Here is a 27,691-nt window from a genome sequence, read left to right as displayed (position 1 = left end):
TATTATCCCTTTAAGGGTCGCCGTCTTGATCACATTTACAACTGTGACTAACATACCATACTGGACAACAAGATTGTCGTAAACAAGTAGATTGGTTTTAATGTCGTCTGCAACTAAGACTTGAAAGCTCCTTGAAATCGTATACTATCAAATAAACAGATATAACAGGGGCGTAAAAAGCACATTGTGTGTGGGGGGACGGGGGGGGGGGGCATTTAGAACCAGGCAATATACTGTAGATACAACAGTGAGTGAAAAGAAGGGATAAAATCAATAAGTATATATCAAAAGATAGACAGAGGTTGAACACATGCATAAATACATCCGACACTTGTGAACGTTAGAACAAAAAAAGCACCGCGCCGCATATAGAAGAACGCGGGATACTTGTACTTATTACTGACGTGGTTGAAAAACGTGGGGTGCAAAGACCCCCCCCCCCCCCCTCATCCTGGCTCCCGTTTACGTCTATGTTTTTTATTTCACATGTGTCATTGCATGGGTCACACTTGAGGGGGCGCAATGGCAACCATTGCAATGTGAATGAACTTTCCGGTATGTAACACCGCGTATCAGTCGCTTTTTCCTGTTTATTCTTTGTGGTAGTCAGTACAGAATGGATGGCTTTTTGTATTTATATGACAAACGTAATTAGTATCCCTCTACTGATCCAATGACTTCCATGTGTATTGCATCCATGTGGCGCAATGTTAAGATATATATCACATTCCTCGTACGGTTTTCTCGTTTACCACCCCCCTGCTGGTCATCTGTATTTCACCTAAAGTATAAGTTATAGGATAAGTTACTATCAAAAGCTGACGTCAGACCGAGTCGGAGACCCCCGTGGTCCATTAAGAAAGCGATCTATACTCCTTATAATTCAATGGCAAGAGACACAGTATCTACAATCATAAGAATCAGCAAATGTTCTTTCTTAAAAAACAATATGATGCGTATCTGAAAACAAGCGAAAATTGCTGATTAAAATATTTATAGCTCATTTAGAATACGTATGATAGACAGTCATGTTTCTTTACAGGTTTTATAAAAAAAAATGGCCCGTTGTGGACAACGCTTCTGTTGCCAGAGCGTTTTGTAATTTAGGCTGAAGTTCGTACGTATGTGAATTCCTGGAGTTGTATCTTTGAATGCCGAGTGGCATGTTCTTAATTTCATGTTATATACTATAAGACGATATTTTTCATTATTAAACCATTTTACAAAGGCAGGCCATAAACTCTTTTGTCCAAGCCCTTCGGGTCCACACTTCTGAAAAAGGGAAAGACAAAACAATTAAATTGTTCTTTTGCGTCGCGATCACCTGTCAATCTCCCCCCGTTACTTGCACATGGGCAATCTCAAGTTTAAACACATGTTGTTTTTTAAACAATTAACGCTTCACTGGTTTTGTGGCAGCTAAATAAGGTTCTGATTGAACGCAGAGTGGGCCACAGGTAATTGCTTCTTTCTGGCAGTTTGTACCAGTCTTGAGGAATGTGCAGACTAGGGCGATTTAAGACCGAAAGTCCATCTCACTCGCGTCATCAAATGACCAGTTCGTCCAGTAGGCATCTTAATAACTAAGGCGCAACATATAATCTTGGTCATAATCCAGTGTGAACAGAGAAACTACATACATTCAAGGCATTCAAATTGACTTGTTGACCGGCTGGCAATTTTTTTAATCGAACAGTCCTGGTACTTTCTCCGTGTAAACTGTACTTAGGTCTGAGGCGTACATTTGGTCAGAACCATTACGTTTTTAAATTGAACCATTTGGCAGGGCAATCGGAATGCTTTTGACGTTTCAATTAGATTCTAAAACACTGCTGCCACTTACTGCATACTTTGTTGAGATATGTTCAAAGAGAGAAATGGCCTATGATGTTCAATCATGTAGAAATGGCAAGCAAGCTGATGTTTTCTTATTTGTTTTTTTATTATTATTAATTTCGTTTTTTCTTGTATTACCTCCTATTTTTTCAAACCTGCGTCTCTTTCTTTTGTAATGGTGACTCCTTTCACCATAACTTTCAGCACCAGTCATCAAATCCTGCATTTTTAACCGTGTCTTCTTTTTTCCCTTTTGGTTCATTACAAATACCTTTGCAAATTCCTGCAATGAAGGCCAAGGTCAATTTCTATTGACGTCCACATGTTTCCATAACAGGTGTTACTGCTACTCTGTTACTTATAATTGCAAGCTTTAATGGATCCAATGAATGTCAGAAACCGGTGCTATGCGTCGGTTAGTACAAACGCGATGTTTTTATCGAACATGAACACATGTGAACGTGTCGGTGATGTTATGTGCCAATTACGTTCAGCTTACTCAATTGTATTTTTCTGAGGTTCAGTTGTCCACATAAGCACGAGAATCTTAAAGATAAGGTCTTCTGTATTTTACGCATCTTTTGGTGTTTACACAGTTATGGACAGTGAGTGTCAACTTAAAAATCCCAGGATGCAATGACACTGTGCTTTATTGGAATGTTTCCCACCCAAAATTCGGGTGTTTTGTCCTTGTGCTAATTGCTACGCAGGGGGCTAAGGAGCGCATGTATTGCTTGACAGACCAACACGAGATACAATTTCCCTTCTGATAAAGCTTATCGCCTTTCCAAATTAAGAAAGTATGTAAGCCAGATGTACAAACGTAATATTGCTGAAGTGGAAAACATTGGCGAGTATTCATTGTATTATTCGTTAGAACGCTAGCGTGACTTTAAGCACCTTACAAATGGGGAGCTTGTAGTGTTTGGAGTTGCCACATACCACGCTCGCCACGCGGTTATGGTTCCAACGGCGATTCTGTCACAGCAATTTGCCATAGACATGTCACCGTGTGAGCCGATGTCAATGTCATACCGAAAAATGTCCCATGACCGGTCGGATATGTTCGGAAAAATGCAGTTATACACACTTTGACACCTACCTTTGTGTTTTGTAATTACTGAATGAACTGTAGCGAAAAATTACTAAAGTATCCATTGTCCATCTCTCTATGATATATCTATCGGTCCCGAATTAATAACAGGGATGAATAATAATAATAATAATAATAATAATAATAATAATAATAATAATACCCTAGTCTACACTCATTTTATGCATCACATCACATAACATGTGTTTAAGTAAAAAAAGGAATATCTTCCTCCTATACCTTCTCTCTCTTAAAATGAGGTACGTGTTTATTTAAAAAAGTATTAATATACAAATATCAAAGGGCCTCCTTGTGAATGCCAGTCACGCTGCAATAAACGCGTGTATTAATAGATCAATATCTAGGTGATTTACTTCACTGATTATTTTCAATGTACTCGTTACGACCCTTTCAATGCACCTACTGGAAATTCCGTCTCCCCTTTGCTTGAAGATTCCCAACAGTTGAACTGAGTTCAACTTTGTGTATTTGGAATTCTTTTAAATTTAGGTACTATGTTTTGTGTCCATGAAAAGGTTTTGGGAAAGTTTGTAGTTTATGCAATTTGCGTTATTTCATAACACGGAAACGCTTTTAGAATGCAGGCAGTAAATCTTTGAATTGAGAAAAACAACTCGTGCTTTATGTACTTGTCCCCGTGGGGTACTAATGACACGCGCAAAGATTTCTTTGATTCGTAAATAATTTTTTCTTTATTTTTCCCCGAACAGCCATTAGCCATTGACTAAAACAACTGCTTCCATAACAACCACCTGACTATTTCTAAAAATATTTTTATTTCTTGTATTTGTTCTCTAGGTACATCCTCAGGAGGATTTTATCTCTCCATAGGCTCATTGGTGTCAACCCAGGTTTTGACAGCTTAACTCAAGTCTAATTGGCGAAAAAAAAGTTTTCTTTTCATTTTTTCCTGTTAATTCTGTCCCTTAACCTACAAGAATACTCATGTGATGAAAAAAGGGGAAAACGCTTTCTTAATGAGACCACCACAGTCACTTTGCTGTCGTTTTCTGGTTCAGTCTCTGAGCAAAATTGCCTTGCTGTAGGTCTGTTGGTGTCAAATCGGAATTTTGGTTGCATGAGCTCAATACTTCTCATGGTTTCAGTCTTCCGTATGCCAGCTCTTCATCGGTTACCTTTTCCAGGATACCGAAGGCGATACCCGCTTACCGAGGGCCAATGGTGCCTAATTGGACAAAGTGCTCTGTGCAATCAACGGCTCACAAATAACAATGTTGAAAGCAGCGGATGATAACCACTATTGTTGGTGAAAGTATCAAGGCACCTACCGAAACCTAATACGTATTTTAGTGCACTTGTTAAGTCAAATGCCGCAATGACAATTATTGGCAACAGGCCCTGCATCTCTGGAATCGAAATTTTTTTCTTAAAATTTATATAGTGTGAACACACACTAACTTCCACCATCAGAGTATATGCTCACTAGTCCAGATTGCATATGTTGCTATATCTGTGGTATAACAAGATATACGTGTATATATGCACGGTTCAAATTGGCTTTCAGATATTCAAACTCGGGGGTTCTGAAATTGACCTCTGGAACGACGTCGTCCTGTATTCTATATTGATAGATTAAGACCTTTCATTCAAACAGAGCCAATCTCTCAGATGTTATCTTATTCAATGTGGCGTCTCAACCAAAGAGTTAAATGTGAAACCAAATTGTTCTGGTGACGGACAGAATCCATTGCCTCCCCCCAGACAATGCTTATTTAGAGGCATATCTATGGTTACGTTTGGGCTACTTAGTGCAAGCGTTAAATCCTTTACAAGGGTTTAATGTGCTACAATAAAGAGACATATCGTTACTTTTTGTTATATAAAAATTAACGAATTTTCTTTCAAATTTATACAGCCTTGTCAAACGCCTGTTGTTTGGGGACTGCACTTCCTAGACAAGGCTAATTGGACAACTTAATTTTTATGAGAGAATAAAATGCATGGATTGTGTGTTGCAGTTTGTTTGGCTTAAGCCATTTTTGGAAATGTGATCGTAAAACAACATTGTATACGGTTTTTAGGGTTTGTAAGTTGAAATGTCGATGTATATATAGATAGTACACGGTATAGAACCGAAACATCGCACTTGAGGGTTCTTGCTTAAATAAAACAAATTGTCTCTTTAAGCAACAATGATTTGAACGCTTACCTTTTCTGTCGTCAAAGACTCGGAGCGAGATGCAGTTTCTGTTTTAATCTTTCTAGTTCTCCTTTTAAGTTTGTGGTAGGTGGATTTGACCAAAGTCCAATAAATGAAATTGCAACATGTTGCAATGAAAGATGGATCCATTGTATACATACAGCAAAAATGTGATGAAATTAACATCATGCGAACACGTGGCACGTGGATATTTTCCAACGATTAAGTGCTACAGGTACCGTGTATGAGCAATTTAGTAAATTATAACGGCTTAATAAGAATCATATTGTAAGCTGTCTTTACATTTTATTACATAGATACTATTTGTGAATATTATTCACACTAATCTTGCATTGGGTGCACTGCATGTACAATAGCACAGCCTGCTGTTTGACTGTGGCAAAGTAGCATCACTTAATTCTGTAGGCGTGAGATATTTGTGCACGGGATGACAAACGTTCTCAAGGCTATATCTTTCTACTATTTTATTCATTGAAATTGCAACTGCATCACTACCTGTTTTTACAGACAAAACTTGGGCAGTTTGCAAAGCATTGGTGTCGTGCATCACTTCGATTATTTACAGATAAAAACACATATTTGCACCTGTTACTCCGTGAAAAACAAAAAATAAACCAACATAAATGTTGTTCTTACAAAGATCATTATAAAAAAAGAAAAAAATATATATTGCCAAGATCTTATTTACGTGATTCCGGTTTCCTTACCCGCTGTAATCGCGTGTTTTTCTCACACCAACGCAATGCGTCCCCGCGGTTGTTACGACGGGGACGAAACCGCGATGCGTATTGTTTCAATCAAGCGCCGATCCTACATCCGCGCCCATAAATATTATGCCATAACGTTGACAAACTGTTGAATAATTTCTTTTATCGCTGTTTGGTGATGAATATCACTTTTTTACGCTTCAGAAATTACTGTCTTGCTAGGCGGTGTTTAATTGCAAAAATGTTATGGTCGTATCATTGCTTCCTGTTCCGTCTACCGCTGTGTTCGCAATTTATAACGGCAGGCACGCGGCGTGCGCTCTTTTGATTTACGATAAAAATGAGATTGCCTCTACCAACCTCCTCGAAAGTTCAGCATATTACAGGCAAAAGAGAACCGTCGTTATTACATTTTTCTACTCCGTTAGTCAAAATAACCGTATGAGCGATTTGGGGAATCCTGGGTTTTGGGTTGGATAGAATGGGAGGGGTGAGGATGTTAGGATAAGGGTGTATAATGTTTGATCATACTCCCCTCAAGATCTTCCGAGACTTCCTCCGATATTGCTTTAAAAAACTGCAGTTGATTTGCTTTAGCATGTATTATCTGATTTGTTTTGTATTGATAACAGGGTTTTTCCATTAGGAAATCTAGTAGATATACAGGGGGGTCAATGGAGTATGTAAGTTCAATTGATATCATGTTGTACAAAAAAAACTCTTATCCATGGTTATTTAACAAATGCATCATTGTGCATCATTTACTAGTAAATTCATCAGTTTTAACTTGGATTTTGAACTGTAGCCAGTGGATATAGACCAAAAATAACACTTCAGCACATGGAACACTCAAGGCATCAATCAACCATGACGTTTTTCGTAATCAATGTTCATCTGAGGTCTTGAAACAAAAAAAAATTGTGCGTTTTTACCGTCATTCTAATAACCAAATAACGCCCATTGCTGTTTTATATTTTCCGAAAAACTGAAAGCGCGATACTTCTAATCTTACAAGTCGATTTACCACATTTTCATTAATGTGAATTGACTATAGTTCAAAGGCTACAATAATTGAAATAACTTTTTCAGATTTGCCGAACACGTTGTGCTAATTTCTTTGACCTTGAGATTGTTTGTGTTGCTAATTCGATTCCGCAGCAAGTCAACTTGAAGACGTAAAAAACAGCTCAATCAGTGGGCAAAATTCCTCAAAAGTTGATTCGCCCCGAGTATACAGAAACACACGGCGCCTGTTGATTGTTTTTCCAACTGAGAAAAATTTGAAACCACCATCATTTGGTGGCTAACAAGGCAAGACGTAATACAGTTAATATGTGTTGACTCATTACGACTAGCATTAATTACGTTGATTTAACCTTCCTAGGCTTTTTAATGTTGTTTGCACACGTTCAGAAATTTTATAGCAGGGGATAAGTGCACGCTAGGAGAAACAAAATTAACACTGCTTGTTTGCAATGTTTCAATGCCGCTGCATTGAACCGCATTCGTGCATATAGCATCAAATAAAAAAAAAGAAAAAAAAGACAGAAAAGGATGCGCACTGCAGAAAAATAATGCAGGGACAAGTACGTGATTACGTTATTACGATATATTTCTCTGATTACATTTTTTCAATCGTCGAGTGCGTTCTTAAAATAAAATGCCGGTATAATAGTATAACAGAAAGTAAGTCAAGATTACATGTTTTACCACATTTTTAACAAAGAAACATTACTAGAGATCGAATTTACAATTTGCGTGTTGGGGGGCAGGATGATTGGCAGTATGAATTGTGTGTTCGAGGAATAATTCTAAACTATGTCAAACACGAAAATTAAAAACAAATTCGGCGGGGGATTGTACAACATCTCACATTGCCTTATTAATTTGTCTTCTCGTTTTCAAAGAAAGCAAGCGTATCGAGTTTTGTTGACTTTTTATTCAGAAGACACCTGTTACATTTTAACGATGGGCTCAGTAGTGATCCGGAGACGGGGGTGTTGTCGTATTTTGGTGACATTTCTTGAAAGAAAAACATCAATTTGAGCACGAGGAAGGAAACCGCATCTTTGTTTGACAACTATGTTCCCATTTTGTCAGCTTCTCATTAAATGACACAGGCAATTAAATTTTAAGGATGGGTCCGCTCCTTCTGTTTGGCGTTTTTGTTGGTTCTTTGGTGGTATTTTATTGAACAACAACATTAATTAAATCGTGAGGATGGGAATAGTACTTTTGTTGTTGTGTCTGTTTGTTTTTTGATGGTATCGGTCGAAGACAAGGCAGCCTGGTCATGATTCACTGGCTCTGCATTTGATAACATTTATCTTACAATCGGTGCACCTTCCTCTTGCTGTTTGTTATTAGTTTTTTTTTCCTGTTTTAAGTGCGTAACGACAGGTGCGATCACATGTTATTACGTGTCCCCAGACAATTACTCATAACTATCATGTTCAGAATGGTGCGTTCAATTATATATAATTACAAATAGGTCAACGATTTTATTAAACAATTACAGGCACACGAATATACCTACACCGATTCAGGTTTATATGGCATCATAAGACGACCAAATTTGAACAACTGTAAAACTTAACAGAATTTTCCAAGTAAGAATGATGGTGTCCATTTTCAAATCATTTAAAGGACACATACTGTACGTCAATCCACCCAGGTGCACTTAATCGTGTGAATATATGAAGTCAGCACCAAATGCCTGTAGCCATCTGCACTATATCATTGGTATATTCCTTTCCTAAACTGGAAAATAGGTGCTACTTCTGCCTAGACCAGTCATATTGTTTATTGCTGTCTGAGAGCCTTGACATGGAATATTTATGAGTGGTTCCGGTTCGTTTATTATTTGGTTTCCGGTTATTTTTAGGTAACTGTTTACGTTGTTTCAGTGGTTGAAAAAATGGCGATAGTTTTGCACTGGGATGACGGGATAAACAAGATATTTTTGGACGGAAAATAACACGAACGTCTTTAAAAAAAACGTCTCTCTACACTGACGTTCAGGGCGGTGTGGCATTTAGGTGAAACTAATGCCCTACAGTCGTTTGGAAATCGTGTCTGATTAACAAAACATAACAGTGCTGGGGTGACTGGCAGCAGTGGTAGTAAAAACAACCGCGTCTTTTAGCCTCAGGTGTGTCGAACGGGATACTGCACCGTTTACTCAGCGAGTTCTGATGCCGGTGGAATGCGCCACCTGCAGTTGGGGAGCTACGCCCGCTGTGATCTTTACTAAGTTTAGCTTCATCGGAGTGTTCAACTTGTCGCGTTGTCAGCTGAACCTGTTTGGCTTGTAGAGCAAAATAAAACCAGCGGTACCGATTCCTATTTTTAAGTGGCCACTGATTTTTTCTGCTCAAAGAATACAACGCTGTTCTTGTAGTGTAAAAGAAGCATCACTGTGCTCTTTATTTTCGTTTGATTGGTCGTGACAAATTAAGCAAGCGCCCGTCTGCGAATAGCATCACAAGATCCACACCTGCATTTATGCGACACATTCTCTTCAGATTTGCAGATTTTGCTCTGTTGAGAATAACAAGATAACTAATATGTCCTATTAAATCCCATATAACAAATACTTTATGTATTGTAACTTACATTGTACGAGAGAGAGAGAGAGAGAGAGAGAGAGGAGTCAGGTCGGTAAGGCAGCGTCCATTTTTACAAGTACTTTCAAAGGACAATTTTATTGTTGGTTAATAGGATGAGTTAAGAAAGAGTAAGAAAGCGTGTGGCACGGGGTAAATGTAGTTGTCAACTATAAAGCTTCATATACGGAGCATCTTAATTCCGAAATGATTTCCCAATATAATCTAATAAATGGTTCGTGTTCAAGTTCTGTCTTTCCAGAAACTGTGAAATGAGTAGAAAAACTATAACTGTTCAGTTAAAACAAGTTTCATTGTGCTGTATACTGGGGGAAAATGTTTCGCACGAAGGACTTATGACACCTTCATCTAAATAATGCTTTTTATTTCAAAAGTCTGCAGAGATACCGGTAAATGTAAATGATCTAGTGATACAACATTTCCTTTAGAGGTATATGGGTTTTGCTTTGCAGTATAAGTAGAAAAGAGGAAATGGAAACATACAATAATCGTGAAATTGAACAAACGTATCAAACAGAAATTGAAGTTCACATACCAAAATTTCCTCGATGGCCTTTTAAATTTATTTCAATTTTGCAAAATTTACAAAAATGGGTAGGACTATTTTACTTCCTTCAAAATTGCTTAAAATACTCCGAGATGCCTGGTCCTCGTTATCGAAAAAGGGGCAACCCATTGCGCAGCACGCGCTCTCGCGATCGCCGAGATTTCGCGGCAACACAAACCACGTGTTATTACATGTGCTATCTGTTTTCTCCGTTGATACTGCATTGATACAGCTTATTGGGGGAGATTCCTAAGGCTGGATACTTGTAATGTCATTACTAATCCCTTGTTTTTTCCCGACATCCATAAAAACTATCGGAGGTGCACGCTTTCTGTAATGCTTGGCTCACGACACCTTATCAAATACATCTATCTAGAAAGGGAGTGCTCCCAATAGGTAATTGGTCATCTCAAGATGTTCTACATTGTTTTGATCTGGGCAGTTGGTTTTAGGTTTTTTTCTTAATCAGGACCGGGACGCTGGCACGGTTCTTTAATTCTATTAGATCAGATCAATTGAAATTTCCAGGAATTGCAACCTGAAATCATTTATTAAATTGTATAATCAAGATTGGCATTCAGGAAGAAGATAAAACGAAAAAACAAACACTTTAATTTAAAAGAATCTATTTCTTTGGCGAACCGGGATGTTTAAATAAAATAAATATCTTTAAATCTCTTTGCATGGCAATTCTGCTTTCAATACCATCAGGTACTGCAAAGCCATTGACCAACGATATTCGAACCCATCCTTGTGATGTTTGTGCCAAAATGTTATGCGATTAGTCTGAGCATCTTTGCATGCCTTGCTTAATGTGATTTATGTCATTGCGTTAACAATTAAATACACTTTTTGGATGACACCGTGGGAATTGGACTAGAACATGTTATCTGTGTTGCCAAGGTAATTATTCCTAGACAAGATGTATGATTCCCTGAAATTGTGTAATGTAAATTAAACATGACATTTACGCAGATGTGTGTCCGTGATAGAAATTGCAAGAAGCGGAGGCTTATACCTGTAGAATTAAGACGATAAAATAAAAAAAAATCTGTGTGATTGAAACCCTCCTTTACAGAAAAATACCAATTCGTATATCTATGCACAAACACTGCCACTAGCCCACAAGCCCAACAAACACACACACACATATAGTGTACACTTGCAGGGTATTAATGTACATTCTTTTCCCTTGCCCTGCACGATTTTTCGCTCGAGATAGAGATATAAACAAAATATTCGACTACAAATGCAGCAGAAATAAATCGACAAATACATCAAAGGATCGTTTTTTTTGCCTTATATTTTACTGGATAGGTGAACATCTTTATCGGATCTTAAATCCAGGGTTAAATAGTTCCACATGCCTGTTCATGTGACCATGATGCTGGTCACATAGGCAACAAAGTGACCGCTGGTCAACAAGTTAAAGGCCTCGAATCTTGCCGTGTTTCCGCATAACTTCACTCATTTCTGTAGTTATATGCTGAACGGCGGGGGTGAGGCGAGGTTGGGGTTGGGTGCTCAAATATACAGGGTACAAGCACGCCTGCACTTAGGGTTGAAGTTGGCAAGTTTTATGATTAGAGATGTTGTACTTTGCAATAAGGCGGGGGAAAGAATAGGGAGAGGGTAAATGATTTTTGTCTGGGACATGTTTTTTCTCTTCTTCTTTATTAAACCTAATTCTTGCTAATACTGAGGAGGATTTATGATGCCTTAACATACGGTGTATCAGAAGACAGATAAATAAATATGAACGAAGAGATAGAACAATTTCTGAATGAAATATACCAAAAATTTTTAAAGTATCATAAAAACTCTTCATGAAAGGTATTGTCAACAGGCACGGGTCAGTTACTTCTTCAGCTCATCGAGCAACCCCCCCCCCCCCCCCATTCCCCCAACACTCCCTATCCCCTAATACATGTACTTAACGGAGTGAACCGCGAGAGCTGGCGTAGTGTGACAGCAGGGTTTCACATAACCTCAATCAATTTCACACTCCTCTGCCTTCTATACAGGTATTGCAGCGTGACGGGCGATATACCCGACACTTCATTGTCGCACCTGCTGTCAGCGTATGCCGTCACAGAAAAACACATTTTGTAATTGACTTTTAGCTAATCTTCCACATTCTCGGTGCTCACTGAACCATTTTCGAGGCTCCTTTTTTCGTGTCATTCGGAGCGCTGGGTCCATTATGTGGAGATCTGTACTAAACATTCGCAATCATTTAACATGTACCTACAAATCCTTGACAGTGACATTAACAGCGAATCCAATTAGACAAAAAGATACAAATGTTCCGCAAACAGATAGAAAGGCATACGGATAGAAAGGCATGCAGACGGGCAGAGAATCAGGCACAGAAATTTACAAACACAGGGACTCACACACTTACTTACACATAGAATGTAATATATATGAAACGTGACTCCATATTCAACGTAGACTTGTCGGGAGTCATTTACGTCACATTTTGTACATATAAGCTAATAGTTCATCCATTCAGAACGTTACAATGTATACAGAGTTATGTATTAGAAATGGTACCCATGGTGTTTCATCTGCTGTAAAAGCTTTATACAGCTATAAACTTCAGGCAAGCTTCATACAAGTGGTTTTCGAAATATACTTTTTCAGCGTATTCGTTTTTTCAAGCCGGTGTGACAGGAATGGTAGGCCAAGGAATGGAAGTCCTGGCTCCCATATGATTAGTACAGGTTAGGGTTAGTTGGAGTATCGGGGTTACATGTAGTATATGAGACGAATGTCACCTGTACAAACTATTCCTGTCACATCGGTTCTACAGTCCAGTGTGACGAGACATGAGCCAAGACCAGATCACGAACAAATGATTCATAATTGTTATTATTAATTTACTGGATAGATTGCAATTGAATCTCCTGACACCCCCTCCCTCTCCCCCCCCCCCCCCCCCCTGCCAAGCACCCACACAAACCCTAATTCGGCTCGTACATGTATATACAGAGTGTTGGGAACCGGTAGTCAGTTATAAAACAGTCACATTTTCGAACACGTTTCGAAAAGCAACCTACTTTGTGTCTCTTGGTCTTTTCCTTTAAAGGTAGATTCTATATACCTCAGACGGTGAATAACCCTTATCTTTAGTTGATCTACATAAAAGCGTAGACGGTTTAAATTCAACCTTTGAATGTATAAACATGTGGAGAAAAAAAGGATAAAATCGATATGCGATGCACACGCTGTTACAGGTGAACGGAATTTTGTTTTGTTGAGAGAAAAAAGGCACGCAACAAACAAGGCTTTTAAGTCATTAGAAACTAATGGGAGTTGAATTGATAGGCCGGTGTGGTAAATATATAATGTGACATAAGGAATGTACATGCTAAGAGACGCGGAAATCTGTTTTTCTCAATGAAAAGTTCAAGTATTTGAAAACGCAAAGTCAAATGCTATTGCCTTATGAGGGTAATAGACCTTATACAGAACGGATTGAATGTTTGTTGTATAAAGTCTATTGATCAGAAATGGCGACAGTTAAAACATGATGTTAAAACAAACATGATCTTAAAAAGTTACAACTGAAGCAAGTATTTGTAGTCATGGCTGACGGCAGACTACAGGTACATGTACATGTCCATCTATGAGTACCCGTAGATGGGTGTTTTCTCATCATAAAGTGATATACAGTATTAGCAATGCACGTACAAAATAGACGCAAATGTATCAATCGATAAAGACATGCCATACCTCATATAATTGTTTTGGAGAATTGAATCGCATTCTGTAAAACATCGAAGACCACTGCTAATCGCCACCGAACGTGAAAACGGTCATTTTGTGTTGTCATTTATATCCTTGACTATAACCTTGACTAATATATAAGCTGTACAGGGAAGACACACACGCACATGTTAAAACAGTGAAGGGATGTAACGATTTTTAAACAATATTCTTGAAAATCATTAATGAAATTTCGTCAGAGCAGTTGATATGTTACGATTTATTTATTTATTTATTTATTTATTTATTTATTTATTTATTTACATGTGTTTTGTGTTATTCCTCTTTTCATTTGACCTATATTCATACCTACATACTTCCATTACCCTTTATGTCCATGTATCTATCTAGCTATCTATTTATTTATTTACAATTTGGTTGTTGACGTTCCTTCTGACCACTGGAGTATGCGGTTAACCATTGAACCTTACAGCTGACCATTGGACTGGACAGTTGACGTCAAAAGTTAAGAAAGCATTACGTCTAAATAAACGTGTTAGTCGGCAGGTTAGGTAGGAGATGAAGCATTCAAGCGGGACAGTAAATAGCAATAAAGTTTACACCTAGGACCAGAGAGAGAGAGAGAGAGAGAGAGAGAGAGAGAGATTAAAATAATGATCTACGATAAATCTAGATGAAAAAATTGAGATGAAAACTTAATGACTCAAAACCTTTATTCTGCTTTCCAAAAAGTGTGCAGCATATTAGAATAGGACAATGCTGAAATAATTCATACTCTCACTAATAGGCAATGTTGTGAGCAAAATAAAACTAAAGCCCGCATGGCAACGCCAATTCCCCCCGAGATGTTTCAATACGATGCAAATGACACCCAGATACCGTCACAAAAACAATTACTTGTTCCTACATAGCAGTGACACATCCTTCAGTTGTATCGGTTATGTAGACTACACTTGCCCAGAGTTACCGACAAAATAACAATACAAATGTCACAACCCGGCGACATTTAAGTTTGTCGCAAATGCTTTATGATGCTCTGTCTATATACAGACGCGCTATTTACTAACATGCTTCACTTAATCAGCAAACTGACAAGTCCCCGCTCATTGTAACTATAAACAGCTTGCAGATGGTAATACTGTTATCAAATATTTACAAGTATTTTATGTTTTTTCGTTTATTACAATGAAATTCCATTGCGTAACATGCATTCTACTGGTAGTAGGCCTATATATCCCTAAGCGGGGGTGTCATCGAAAGAAAACAGACACAGGAAAGCGTTTCTGTCGTACAAGGAATGACTTTTTTGTCTTCGTTTAAATTATCAAATACGCCTGTGCAAAGTCCATAAGTTTTGCTGTACAAATCCCCACGTCCCCATACATTTTCATTCCACAAATATCCCGAGGACCCATCCTGATATGAAATATTTACGACTTTGTAAGTAATTTGCGTTTCTTTGTGATGCAATTAAGTTGTGCTATTTGGCTGAGAGCGCTATGGGACTGTTACTACAGATATGAACTGTAATTTATGTATTAAAATGAGATCGACACGTTCAATTGGCCGTATCAACATTTTTAAATGTGCGTCAGTAGTTATCATCTCGAAAATGGTCTTAAAGTATTGCCTAACGGCAAATTATTTTACTCTTCATGCGACAAATAGAAATCAGATCAGGATATTCCTCACTTTAAATGATGTCACATTTGATTCTACACAGTGGCACAGGTGGTGTTAGTGAGGTACATTTTAACCCTCGGTAGGATATCCCTTCCAAAATGTTTCCTAATCTCATATATATCATAATATAATGTATATATCACCTTGTAATCATACACGCCACCTCCACCCCCTCCCCGAACACATACGCACGCACGCACACACACACACACACACACACACACACACACACACGTATCGTCAGAAAAATGAGGGGAGGGGGGCAATGTCGTTATAGAAATGGTTTGTAATGCATGTGGAGCGGTTGGGTCTTTTTTCTGTCACAGTTTCTATCTGTCTTCCGTATCCAAGTTGATTTTTGACCAAATACAAACATTCATCACCGCCATATAGGTCTCTCTCTCTCTCTCTCTCTCTCTCTCTCTCTCTCTCTCTCTCCTTTTTCATACTGAATTGCCTGATGAATTTTTTCGTTCTCGCATACCACAGTAAGTGGACCATACAGTGCTTCCGGACGTCCTTTAAAGAAACTGCAATCTGCAAACACTTCCCTAACTATAGATAAATATTGCCCGATGCTGCTCCGTGCTGACGGCCGTCTGACCACATTATTTACTGGACACGCGGTGCTACTGCGTTGGTGGACAGCTGTTAAACAGTCGGCGCGTGCGGACTCTTCCGGTGCTCATAATTTTGTAAACAGCCTGCCTGCATTTGACTTTGTTTGTTAGTCGGCTACTTCCCTATCTTAGTCTGTTAGCGACCGAGGGGGCGTTTGGCTTCGGTGACGGGAGACATTCGAGAATTAGGACGCAAATTTAGCGTTTTAATGAATGAGCCTTTTAACGCGTATTACGCTTTTAATCTTATCATTATTTTTTTTTATTGGAATGTCAAACGGGTTATTTAAATTGTAATTCATTGCTAATTTATCAGATACTTTCTCTCAATCTGTGCCACACATACTTCTCTTCATACAGACAAGTGACTATGCTGTGGGTCATACTAAAAACTCAGACAGACGGTCATTCAGTAATCAAAGTTGCAAACGGGGGATAACAGAAGGACCCTGGAAACTAATAGTTCGCATGTACGGAGCAATATTATCTCATTGTGTTAGTTGTAACAGTTGCACAATGTGTTTTGACATGCTGATTGTATCACGCTAAATGCTTTTGCTGATATTTTGGGTTTAATGCAGTGACCTTGTGAACTTAAACCCAACTAAATGAGCACGGGAAACGCTTTGAAAAGATTGGCTCATCCTGATATGCCGTCGATTTTCTTAATGTTAAGACAGCAAGTACATTCAAATTAATACGAGTCGATTGCTGTTAACTACTTGTGCTTTCTACCAGAGGCTATATATAGTAGAGTGATGGTGTCAATTAGCCATGGAAATATCTGTGAATAGCAAAGGAAAATCAGTCTGTGTCCCTGGTATTTTGTAACTGACTTATCCAATGGCTGGCACTTCGAATAATAGCATAATTACAGGCGTATTTCGTCACATTTCGTCACATTTCGTAACATTAAAATACAACCCAGTCCACGTAAGCCAAATAAAACATCCTATCTTATGAAGCTGTGACATAATAACAAATGCATTATGAGTCCTACGGGTCCTTCCGAGGTACATGTAGATAAGGAACGCCTTATATATTGAGGAGAGATGGGTACTTAATGGTGGTTATTTGTTTAATTGTTACTATATTATTATGTTACTCTCACCAAATGCAACAAGGTGCTTCTCAGAGTAAGCTTATATGATTTCTGGTTATACCATATTGTATTAGACCACCTTGTTATAATATTGTACTATATTTTATGTCCACCATATTATCATTGCATCTTCCCACTATTGTATTGGCCCGAAATAAATGAACTGAGCTAAATTGAATAAAACTATACGACCTTGTCTGAAGCAGAGCGTTCGAGGCAGTCATCCAGATGTCATAGGGACCATTCCCACAGATATTTGGATCGATCTATCTCCCTTGGGTGTCTCACTAAATTGCTATCAAACTAACCGGCATAAACGTCTGTGACGCCTATTAAAGTTGTTAGGGGGTAATTATCTTTACCCCTAGCTGATTCGGTAGACGTGTCAGACATCTAAGCCTCTTGAGCTGATTGCAATTTAGCGTGAACCCCCAGGGAGTTAGGTCGATCCAGATGGATCGATCTAAGTATGGGAACCCAGTTCTAAACAGAAAATGGTTGGATTGCGTGTGAACAGGTCTGGGAAATCTTGAATTTGTTTTAATAAGCGAATAATTGTTGGTCCAAATAAATACCCGCGGCCGTACACGTACGGCAATTCGGAACTTGCGAATACCACCTGACCAATGTATTGGCGTTTCCGTAAATTAAGAGTCACAAGATACATGTACAGTATAACAATCATTTTTTTCTATGCTTAAGTTGCGCATACTCCTTGCAAACTTTTATAAATGTTGGTACTTAATTAACGTACTATATTAAAAGAAAATATAATTGCCTTGCCGCGCCTTGACCAGCCCAAAGGAGCACAACCCAATTAAATCACTACATATTACATAATGAAGGAGTGCAACAGACATGGTAGCCAGTGAATTGGTAGCGACACACCTGACTACACACGTCTCCATTCAGATATCTTATATGAGATTTGAGTCTTTTGAAAAAGGAACGCATTTTTACCTATACTAGGCATACCTTTGAAACTATTAAATGTCAAGTCTGTAATTTCCTGCTTAATTAAATAATAGGTCCACACATCCGAAGCAATGAAAAACTAAGTGTGAGATCACACAACGCAATCACAAAAAAATACTACAATGGCCTGTTTGCTTTGCTTGTAGTAACAGCTGCCCCGATTCTGATTTTGGATGAAATCAACCCGAATACAATCTAACTTCGAACACAGGAATGTTTTTGTCTGACAACAGCCTGACCATCGGACAGGCAACATGAAAAAGCAACACGCGAAAAAAGTTACAGATGTCGGGCGAATGCATGGGCGGGTGTCCATTTACTACACTGGCATTATGCAATACATGTATTTGAACAAAGAACCTTGAGCAAAGTCTGATTGTTTCGTTTCACAAGAAGTCTCAAGGGTTTTGTTTTCCCTGTCTTTGCAAAAGGTGCCCTAAGCAAATCATGATTGTCTTGCTGCATAAGTACTTCATCTCCTTGAGTTGGACGACGATGATTATACAGACAGACCATTGAGCGAATCCTGTTGCTTTACAAGAAGTCTCAAGGGTTTTGTTTTTCCTGTCTTTACAAAAAGTGCCTTGAGAAAATCATGCTTGCCTAGCTGCGCCCCCTCGTATAGTTATTCACTCACAATTTTGACCTTTTATCCTAAAGATATAAATTCAAAATAATATCTGTCATAATATATGCACATCAACTTTACCTTACTAACCTTCACTCTTCTTTCGCACTTATAACTCTCTTTCATGCATTAGACATCCCCGTAAATACACCATCCATGGGTCGTTCTGCACCTTTTAAAATTGCCTTACCCCAAAAATTGTTCTCTCTGTCTCTCTCTCCAATATGTCTAATTGCTGTTTGGATCACTTTCGAACCCCTGTCTTAAATTTTTTATCATAGTTTTTTGCACCATTAATATTATTTTAATCATATACTGTTCTCCATCCTAGAAATAACGATATAATAGTGTAATTTTGGGGGCTACGAATACTGTTTATATCCTTTACGTTCGATACCATTTCTCGCCACAAATTTTCTTTTTTCACAGTTACATATCTCGCATCATTACCAAGCTGCAAAAATGTTTTATAACAACTAAAATGACATGTACCGGCAATACTATTAATGACAAAGGGTTTCACTACAATTTAACCGACTCTGGACAAACCTAATTTGAAACTTTTAACTTGGGTTTCAACGACATATATTTTGATTTGTCATTTTTGGCTTCTAGCCAGAAGTTCTGAAACACTGATCTGGTACTATATATGCACGGATAACCACAAACATTGTTTTGTACCACCTAGCACCCATATAATAATACCCTGTTTAGTTTTCAAGCAATCTCAAGCATTATGTAATCCCCGTATTTGAACAAAGACCTTTGAGCCAAATCTGATTGTGTTCTTCCTCAAGAAGTCTCAAAGGTTTTGTTTTTCCTGTCTATACAAAAGGTGCCTTGATTAAATCATGCTTGCCTTGACGCCCCCCCCTCCATAGTTATCCCCTCACACTGCTTCTTATATGACCTATAAAAATATTGACCTTTAATCCTTAAGATAGCTAGATACAACAATTTCTAACAAAAATTATATCCAAGGACCATAAGTGAGAATTTGTTAAAGGCCGCATTCCCAACCAAAATTGATTTCTTGTTAGCATTCAAAAACTGACGTGATCGAAGAAGGCGTATCATGGATCATATTTTAACTGACTGTTCCCATGGGGGGTCATGATCACTGGGGGTATGATTCACGGGGGGAAATGTGAGCAAGCAGAGGTGGGGGGGCATGAACTGTTAAAATGGTCAAAGCATGCCACAGATATGACAAGTCGTAATGAATTATCTTCATGGCAGAAGATCTGTAAGATCTGTTAAAAACAGACAATTCAATAATAACATGGTTGGTCTCATACTTAATGTGTATAAAATAGCCGACAGAGTTATTTCGGCTAGAGCATAATGTATGGTGATTAAAAGCACACTTTTTGGAGTGGATGGCACATGGCGTTTTCGACGCGTGTCTATAGATAGTAATAACAGTAATTGAAGAAGTGGGAAATTTTGGCAATTACGTGTGCCCCAGAAGTTTCATTTTGAATAAGAAGCCTGCTGAGAAAATACGCCTTATCAAACGCCTTACAAAGTACTCTTGAGTTACAGCAGAATTAAGTCATCTTTCTGGATCAATCTAGACCATGAAGACTGAGATGAGATGAGTGTCACAGCACGTCGATTACAGAGTGAAATTTCCGTTGATCTAGTGTAATTGTTCAAGCCAAAAGTTCATTGCTACCTAAGAAGGGTTTCGCAGAATCATAATATAAATACTTTACATTATTTGGAAATGATTTTTCATAATTTGTCATGCCAATTCTATGAGAATAGAAAATTGCTGAAAACCTAAATTAAAACAAACATGTGGGGAAAATTATCTGGGACAGCATCGTGTCTGTAGGTGTAGTGTTGTATAGTTTGCAAAACATGTATGGCGTACTTTCATCAAAATAAGTTGTCAATGGTTACCGACGGATTTCTATTTCACCAAACCCCAATGGTCAGGTTGAAGCGTAAGACGTCACACGTCAGTCATCAACCAGGTACAAATGTTTGTTTCACTTAGTAAGACATGCACTGAGACTGCTCCAGCTTGTGAACGGCTTAGCAACACTTTCCTCTGTTCTGCAATTTTCTTTGAGTTTTTTAAAACCATGAATGCGACTGAGATGTCCGTAAACGGAAGCTCTTTTCTTGAAGAAGACGAAAAGCAAGAGGATATTCCTGATTTGGCTTTCATCAATCTGTATTATTTCGTTTTTAGTGGAATTGGGATTTCTCTAGTTGGTGTGGTTGGCTTTATTCTCAATAGTCTTTCGATGGCTGTATTTTCACGTTTCGAGAAACGGACCCCGACGGTCTTCCTGTTGATATGCTTGGCAGTGGCCGATAACATCCATATTTTAACGGTGATCTTCAACTTCACCGTCCCGGCCATGTACCCGTATACTGGGTGGTTCGAAAACTTCTTTTTCTTCCGGATGAAACACTTCCGGCTTCTTTATGGGTTGAAATATTCCCTTGTCTTGATCCCACCCTGGTTAGTAGTGCTCATAACGGCGGACCGTTATCTGCACATTTGCTCTGAGAACGCCCTTCAAAGCGGAGCAACGGCAAGTATTAAAGTTTGGGCGTTAAGAGTTGGCGGCGTCGTGATTTTTGCCTTTCTCAACGATGTCCCACGATATTTCCTTGGGTCAATGCCCGAGCGAAATTGTCCCTTGAACACAACCTCCCCGGTTTTTTGTCTCGCCGCCATGACTCCGGCTTCGGAATACCACAGATTGTATATATTTTTTTCTTTCGTTTTTGTGCAATTCTTGGTTCCTTTCATAATTGTCTTTATCTTGAATGTGAAAATGGCCCACTACATGAGGGCTCTTGCTAAGAATCCAACTATGATTGCCATGCACAAGTTGGGTGTTCATCGTACTTTGATAAAGATGACCTTGATCATCGCCATTACCACTTTGGCTGCCTCTTTAACCATGACCCTATCTGCTCTCTTTGGGCTCGTTTTTAACAATCGCATAGGTGAAGGACCAGGCCTGACTTTTGTATATCCAGTTATAGTCTTGTTCTCTACACTGAGTTCATGCATTAATTTCTTCATTTACGGTCTTTTTGGAAAACAGTTCAGAGACACTCTGAGATCGTTATGTTGCTACCAAAAGCCGAAAAAACAAAGGCAATCTGGGGCAGGACGAAACAGAAATGCAAAGATAGAAGGGCAAAAGCCAGGAGTGCAAACTATGTCCACCAAATGATCTGCTCGAGCAGGAGAGACGAGCCCTTCATAACAAGGTAAATGATCAATATGCATAATATTTGTTTGACGTTTTTCCTCTTATTGTTTTTATTATTATATTTTTATAATTTGTTGTTATTATTATTATAGAATAGGCTGAAGGCCGCAGCGTAGCAAATAGTATAATTGTAAATGTTTTGCCCAGTTTTAACATTTTTTTTGGAAATAGAACTCATTATTAAGCCCATTGATATGCAGGTTTAAGCCTGCTTTGCCATTTTGACTACATAATGTAAGCATTAGCGACGTGACCTAGTTTTTTTACCGTTGGTAAAATGTACATGCTCCCTCGGTGTTTGTTTCAAAGATGTAAAGTAATTTCGTATTTCTTCTCAACAAAAAAATCCCAATTTTGTTATTAATTTTTTGTTTTTTAATTTTATTTTTACATTATTTTTCTTCCGAAAATAGGCATGGTCGAGCTTTTTACTAAAATTCCTTTCTTTTATTTTGCCGACATTCACCTCTTAAGAAGCAACTCGCCATTTGCGGGGGTGCTTTGTTTATTTAGAGGGCACGAAAAAAGCTGCATTTTTGTATTTTTTTAGCTATAAAAATTGCCCGTTTCTTGCATGTATTGTCAACAATCGCGCCATTAGCGTAAAACTGTATTTATTGTTTTATTTCAAAATGCGGGGATGTGAGCTACTCTCCCATCCAATGGCCCTTATTTTTTCTTTGTGCCAACTTTTTGCTCTTATAATTAACTGTTGTTGTTTCACATATTTGTCTTTATTAATCTTGTTTGCACTCACTAACCTAATAATTTTATATTAAGGCAGTTATTATGTAGTAGGTGGGATGTTTGATTATCCCCCCATTTTTGCAACCTTGTATCTATTTTTGGTCATTAAGAAATGCCAATTTTCAGTCGTGTGGACTTAATCTTGCTTACCTTTGAGCAAAAAAAGAGCTTCGTTATGCTTGTGAACATTTGGCTTCATAAATATATTCGACCTTCTCACATGTAACTTCTAATAAGTTATTTCTTGCAATAATGTGGCTTGTCCCTTATATTGGTGATTCCAATTATACCCTGTATGTACGTGTACATCTTAACAACCAGCCCCATTTGTCATGCTATGTCTTAGAAGTAAGATAATCTCTCTCTTAATTATTATACACATAGTTTGATTAACAATAGAAGTGCTTGCTCAGTGTTGTTATATTCCTGTACTAACGACTGTGATATATGGAAGGCATGCAGAGACACCTATATGTAGAAATAGTCAGATTTCCAAAAGAAATTGTGAATGTGTTAAAATGTTGAAGCTAAGCTGAGATATTTCAAACCACTTCCCTCCTTCATGGCCGCAGATGAACAACGTGCACTTTTCTCCAACAGTGGTTAAATGTGCCATGAATTATTGCCATATATATATATATCTGTGAATATCAAGTGCAAAATCAATCTGTGGCCCTGGTAGAGGGTACTAATTAGCCGCCAAGCCATTTAATCGTTAAGAAGGCAGTTTTAGTGCAGATAATTAGCTTTCTACGCGTAAAATTATAGGTAAAATTTTCGACAAATTCATTGGGAGATTTTCTGTCACAATTTTTTCCGTGTGTTTCACCACTTCGTAACATATCAACAAAACAATGTTATGACTGCTGCAAATTCCCTGTCTTTGAGGTTAAAATTGGGGAAAAATTTGATAAATTAAAAAAATTCACTAACTTATTTGCCCAGATATATTTTATTCTGTTTCAATGGATTTCATTTTTTTAATATCGGCATTTGTGTCATTTGTTATGTCTAGTTTTCATCAGCATTTGCTATGGTATATCTTTTCGGTTAAAGGAATAGCGCTGGAATTTTCAAGGGTTTTTTTTTTTTTTTTTTTTTTTTTTTGCTACATTGATTTGGAGCTGATTGTTGAAGCGTGCAGCATTGTCTCTCTTTTTTTTCTTTTTAGTTTAATGCATCTTTGCAGTTTAATGCATTTAAACCATGGAGCGTCATGCCATTCAAAATTAAAGAGACTTTGTTGTATAATTGACTGTGAGAGCAGTATGCCGAGGACGTCCACGGAATGGAAAACTTTGACATTTCCAGTTTTTACTTTTTCTGCATCGAGTGATTTGAAAGTACTCCCAGAAAGCAGACGTCCGCCAAGGCAGAATCCACACATATATATTCAGAACTTATATTCACGTATTTTACTCAAGAAACATATTTGTCAAGGAACAAACATGTGCTAATGCCGATAAAAACCCAATGGTCTCCGTTGGAAGAGCTGACGATGGTGGCATAAGCGGAATGCACGTTACTGGCATTGGTGGAATGCACAACGCACAAAAGTGTACCTATACACAGCACTCATTGAAGGTAGACTTCCGCAAACAAACTATAATAATTCTTGTAACATATCAGGAGAAATGGATTCGGTTGAACTTGCATTAACTTATTTTCCTCTTAATTAACTATTCCGAATACATCACCTTAACGGACGGCGGAAAGTTACAGAAATGCTGGCATTATGCCACATATAGAAACGCTAATGAAAACATTACAACCTCCACTGGCAGAGCGGAGAGTTAACTGGCATTAATGGAATGCCCATCTGATCCAATGCATATATTTACTATTGATAAAAAAGACTCACAAACCTGAAGGCATATTAGAACGTCAAGAATAAAACGGTAAAAAGAAGAGTCACCTTCGATTGATAAGAAACAGGGTGATACCACTCGCTAAACTTCAGGTAATCGAAGACATTGTCAGAATTAAGTACCCATTATTATATCTTAAGACATTATTACAAAAAATAACACACTTCAAAAAACAAACATGGCCTAAGTTAGGACGTGGGAATGGATTCATAAACCATTGGAAAGCATGGGAAGATTTCTGACAAGAAATTTGAAGAAGAGTGCAGTTTAACAGCTATTTTTGGCTGATTAACTTGGTTTATCTTTTGGCATGTAAAGATTATGAACGCTGTGCTTTTTTATATGATTTGAAATCGTTCAATCAAGATATACCATCATTAGGCACAACTAAGGTAAAGGAGAAGATGATTATGTCTTTGAATACATTTATTTTTAATTACGTGTAATGCAAAGCTTAGTGCACGCCGGCTGGCACTTCTCTGGTGGAGAGTATAAATACAACACGAATCGTCCACTGTATGCAACATGCGTCATTTTAGAGGTTTAGTCGACATAATTCTCACATTTAATAATTACATCTATCTTTTCAGTTAATTTGCATAACGTTATTATAATGTACATGTATTAGCCTTATCGCATAATTATTTTTATTTTCCCAGTGTTGAGTATCCCGGTGACTCCCTTCGCCACAAAAGTGTTCATGTGCATGTAATCATTAAACAGATAAAAAAAAATGTCTCACTGCTTCTGTAATAGTATGAAATTACACTTTTTGTTAATTGTCGCTTACGGTGGCCAACTTAGTGATGCTTTCAATTATATCTGTGAATAGCAAGTGAAAATCGATATTTGTCCCTGGGAGAGAGTAGTTTGTAACTGACTTATCAGCTGGCACTCCGAACATGGCGCTTATTTAACTATTGCTATTGCTACTATGTGGCTCTCACCAAATGCAGATAGGTACTTCTCATAGCAAACTCTTATGTATACCAGTTACATGTACCACTTTTTTTATCGAAAAATATATTTTGTGTCCACTTTATTATCATTGTATTTTTTTACTGTTGTTTTGACGTGTGTGTGGATGTGTGTGTGTGAACTAAAGTACTGATTTGAGGGAGTAAAGATGCGGAGACGTTTCAATGCGAGTAATGTCAAAATTTTTTCTAACCGAAAGGAACAAAGTATTTGGGAAGTGTAGTGATAACGCGTACCTCGTAGGTACTTCATGTACAAATATACTTGAAACACTGATCAGGTATACATGTATGTTGTTTTGCACCGCCCAACACTCATATTACGCAGTAACTTTTTCCACAAAACCTCAAGCATTGTCCGGGTAATTTTGTAATTTTATCTTGTTGATGTCAAGAGATTCGTTTTCACAATAATTAAACCCTACACCAAAAACTATCCGAAAGTGTCTAATTTTCATCTTTATTCTTGATTATATATTCAATAACCCCTGTCATTACATATGCATGTCAACTTTCTTCATCAATTCCCATTTGACTTCACCAACTTTTACTCTTCTCTCGTACTAGTACCCCCTCACTTATACATTAGAAATCCTCGTAAATATACAATCCATGGATTGTTTTGCTCCTATTTTTATGATCCCCCCCCCATATGTCTTATTGCTCTCTCTCCCTCTTTCTCATTCTCTCTCTTTCTCCAATGGGTCTTATTGCTGTTAGGATCACTTTCGAACCTCCGTCTCAGTTAATGTTTATTTTTATTTTATTAATTTTTTAGCATTATTTTTTGCATCACTGATATTTTCTTAATCTTACACTGTTCTCCATCCCAGATATATATATATATATAATAGTGTAATTGTGGGGGTTATAACACGAATACTGTAAATTTCCTTTACCTCCGATACCATTTTCTCCTTGATTCACATCATATGTAATGATACATGTACCACAAATGACCTATTGTCACGCAATTACATATCTCGTATCATTACCAAACTGAAAAAAAACATTTTATAACAACTTAAACCACATGTAATACTTTATGTGAAAAAGGGTTACAGTTCAATTAAAGCGTCTTTTCTGGATAAATCTAATTTGGAGACCTTTTACCACCTAACACCCATCTCACGCATTATCGTTTCCAAGAAATCTCAAGCATTATGTAATACCTGTATTTGAACAAAAACCTTCGAGCAAATTCTGATTGCGTTCTTTCTCAAGAAGTCTCAAGGATTTTGTTTTTCCTGTCTTTACAACAGGTGTATTGAGCAAATCTTCACATTCCCTCGCACTGCTCTATATATGACATACAAAAGTATTGACCTTTAATCCTTAAGATAGATACAACAATTTCTAACAAAAAATGCTATCCAAGGACCAAAAGTGAGAACTTCTCCGAATAATCATTCAAAAACTGAAGAAAGGGAGTAACGATGCGGAGGCGTATCATTATACATAACGTCATCCAAATTCAAGAAACTATTCTGGGAAGCAAAAAGGTGGCCCTTACCTCATGGGTAACTCATGACTTTGTTTGCAGTCTTACATCTACTAAGCATGCAGAAGAATTACAAATCCTGAATTTTTTTCACCAAAATATACCCTTAAATTTTGGCTGATCTACTGATAGCTCCGAATCAGTATGCATTTGGTGTATTTTATTATTTATGGTTTGGTATTTATGATGATAATAATACGATCAGACAATTTTAACATGACAGATGTAATGTTTTGGGGTTGAGCAAAATGTACACTTTCCTAATACTTGATTGAATTAAACACAATAAAGTATAAATTGTTAAAAATAATATTTAGAAATTTTACAACATAGTCTTAAAATCATTCGGATATTTATAAAATAGATGGAAACTATGACGACAAGTTACATTTTCGCATTGTGTTACTTAAATGAAAAACAGCTTTCCCACAAAAGCTTCCTCCGTTTTTATGACGAAAAATGTCTAAATTAATGCTATAAGATTTTTAATTAATTTTTTTTACAGAAAAGAGTTAATCGTCATACATAAAAAGGGATTTAATATATTTTTTTGTTTATGAATTAAAAAAGTAGTTGTCTAAAAAACCAACATTTATCATAA

At 37.6% G+C, this 27,691-nt stretch overlaps 1 long non-coding RNA gene across 1 annotated transcript in view; it reads left to right on the top strand.

The window, feature by feature from the left end:
- Positions 1-22,166, top strand: part of LOC147759479 (uncharacterized) — a 28,302-nt gene extending 6,136 nt beyond the window's left edge. The window contains exon 3 of the long non-coding RNA XR_015331515.1: positions 21,827-22,166. This is a non-coding gene — a long non-coding RNA (uncharacterized LOC147759479). The remainder of the gene's footprint in view (positions 1-21,826) is intronic.
- Positions 22,167-27,691: the final 5,525 nt, after the last annotated feature.

This window comes from Lingula anatina, chromosome 10 (genome assembly GCF_051362555.1).
Source record: "Lingula anatina isolate TDL-2025a chromosome 10, LinAna3.0, whole genome shotgun sequence".
Classification (NCBI taxonomy): Eukaryota; Metazoa; Brachiopoda; class Lingulata; order Lingulida; family Lingulidae; genus Lingula; species Lingula anatina.
Note: the sequence above shows the minus strand (reverse complement) of the source record. Positions and strands in the feature narration are given on the sequence as shown.